The sequence below is a fragment of the Elephantulus edwardii genome, unplaced genomic scaffold (genome assembly GCF_000299155.1).
Source record: "Elephantulus edwardii isolate Elephantulus edwardi_28Jun2011 unplaced genomic scaffold, EleEdw1.0 scaffold00226, whole genome shotgun sequence".
NCBI classification, from domain to species: Eukaryota; Metazoa; Chordata; class Mammalia; order Macroscelidea; family Macroscelididae; genus Elephantulus; species Elephantulus edwardii.
In genome coordinates, this window is record NW_006399976.1 from 776,129 (window position 1) to 778,953 (window position 2,825).

A 2,825-nucleotide genomic window follows, 5' to 3' on the forward strand; every position below is an offset into this window, starting at 1 on the left:
ATAATCTTCAGCAGAATCTTGCTTGCATGTGAAATCAATGATATTGTTCTATAGTTTCCACACTCTGTTGGGTCACCTTTCTTTGGAATGGGAACAGATATCCATCTCTTCCAGTCAGTTGGCCAAGTGGTTGTTCTCCAGATTTCTTGGCACAACTTTGTGAGTCCGTCCAGGGCAGTATCTGTTAGCTGAAATATGTCAATTGGTATACCATCTATTCCTGGGGCCTTATTTTTTCCCCATTTCTTTCAAAGCAGCTTGAACTTCTTCCTTCATCACCATAGGCTCTTGCTCATGTTGTTTCATTAAATTCTTCTGTGTCTGCTAATTCCTTTCGATACAATGACTCAGTATATTCTTTCCATCTTCTTTTGATACCTCCTGGATCATTTAATACTCTGCCTAAAGCATCCTTGATTATAGTAACTCGAGGTTTGAATATACTCTTCAGTTCCTTGAGCTTAAGAAGATAGATAGATAGATATAGATAGATAGATGATAGATAGATAGATAGATTTATTTGTAAATTTTCTCCCGTGCTGTGGGTTCTTTTTGTCTGTTTTCTTTTATTTATTCATTGTTGCACTTTTTCTCACCCCCTTCCTTCTGTCTTCTCTCCCCCTTCCCCAGCCCATACCATAATCCACATCTTGTTCCAGATGTATACTCATATATTCCTTTCAGATAGTTCTTCCCCTCATCTGTCCTAATGCAGTGTTTGTTATCAATCTACTCTTTCCTCATTCCCTCCCCAACCCCTCCATGTCTGTCCTATTTTATAAAAGCGGTGCTCTGCAGTATTTATCTTTTTTGTGACTAAGATTTTTCACTCAGCATGATGTCCTCAATGCTCCCCATGTGGCTTTAATGTTTTACTATTTCATTGGTTTTTCAGTGCTGCATATATTCCATTGTATGGACATACCATAGCTTTTCATTTATTGATGGAAATCTCTTTGCTATTGTGAGTAATGCAGCAATAAATATGGGTGTTTATGTGCATTGTTTTTTCACTCTTCGTCTTTAACTCTTTATGGTGAATTGAGTGAAAGTTTACATAGCAAATTGGTTTTTCGTCCTGTCATTCATATGCATGTGGTTTTATGGCATTAATTACACTTCCCCATGTGATACTACTGTCTCTGTTTACCTCACATACACATAAGCCCCCACCCCACCCCCGCTGCATTTCTGTTGACAGTCCTTCTCTGACATCCCTTCCTGCCTTATTCCTGGGCAGGTGCTGCCTTTTGGATCCTGTATGGCTGACTGTTCTAAGAAGTGCCTCCATGGTGTTACTGTTTACTGTCTGGTTGAAAGTTAAACCATGGAGTTGGGCATGGTTCCAAGCTCAAAGGGTAACCCAGAGTCATAGTTTTGTGGTTCTGGCAGTTTCTATCACACCAGCATGCCTGGCCATTATGGCAATTTCGAGCTTTGTTCCAAATTCCCTCCTCTGCCACCCAACCCTGTCTAGGACCCTCTCTTGTCATTAATTCTAAAATATTCTATGGAGTGTAGTTTTTCTGGTCTCAGTGTCATGGAGGTAGAGTTGTGCATGGTCGCCTTTATATGTGAATGTGCAAATGTTTCTAATGTTGATGAAGTCCTATTTATCTGTGTTTTCTTTTACTGCATGTGCTTTTAGTGTCCTGATAAGAATCCACTACCAAATCTAAGCTCATAAAGGGAGCCCTGATGGCCTTGTGGGTAAGGAGTTGCTCTGCTGACCCAAAGGTACATGGTTTGAATCCAGTAGCTGCTCTAAGGGAGGAAGATGAGAGTCTCCTCTCATGCGATTGACAGCTTCTGAAAACTTGCTGGAGGGTGTGCTATGAGACAGTGCTGGCTCAGTGGCACACAACAACAAAACAGCGAGCTTATAATGATTTCCTTCTGCATTCCTCTAAGAGTTTCTCGGTTTTAGTTCATAAATTTAGGTCTATTTTAACCATATGGAATTGATTTTTGCATATGGTATTTGGAAGCAGGAGTGGCATCCACTTCCTCAGCAACCTACCTCCGGAAACTCTTTGAATTTTATAAATGTCAATAGTTATAGAAAGGCTTCAGGCTATTTGTTCATGGGTCGCTATGAGTCATGCTCAACTCAAAGGCAATCCGCAACAACAACAACATGGTATGATATAGGGGTCTAACTTCATTCACATGTGAAAATCCAGTTTGCTGTAAAGACTATTCTTACTTCCATTAAATAGTCTTGACACACTTGTCTGAATCAACTAACCATATATTAGGGCTCATTTCTGGGTTCTATATTCTAACACACTGATGTGTAGTTCTAACTGAATTCCAGTATCATGCTGCTAATTACTGTAATTTTGTAGTAAGTCTTTAAAGGTGAGAATTGTGAGCCCTCCAATTTTGTTTTTCTTTTTTAATATTGTTCTGGCTACTTACATTTCCTTGGAATTCTATGCAAAATTTAAGTTGTGTTCTGCTGTTTCTGGAGAGCCATATTGGATTCTAACAGGGAATGCACTGACCTGGTATATTATCTTGACATCTTAATATTGTTTGAATCCATGAAGCCAGGTACCTTCCCCTTTATTTAGGTCTTTCTAAATATCTTTCAGCATTATTTTGTCTTTTTCAGCCTATAAGCTTCCTTGTTAACTTTATCCTAAGTATTTTTGTTGCCATAGTAAGTGGAATTGTTTATTAATTCCCTTTCTAAAAAAAACATTCAACCTACAACCAGGAGAAGATAACCTAGATGAATGGGATCTTCTAAGACTCAAATCCCTATGCACATCCGAAAACTTCTCCAACAGGGTAAAAAGGGAAGCCACTGACTGGGAAAA

The 2,825-nt window shown here is 39.1% G+C and overlaps 1 protein-coding gene across 1 annotated transcript in view; it reads left to right on the top strand.

Annotated features, from left to right (window-relative positions):
• The window catches only part of LOC102860453, a 32,717-nt gene that overhangs the window by 6,001 nt on the left and 23,891 nt on the right, over positions 1–2,825 (top strand). The window lies entirely within an intron of this gene.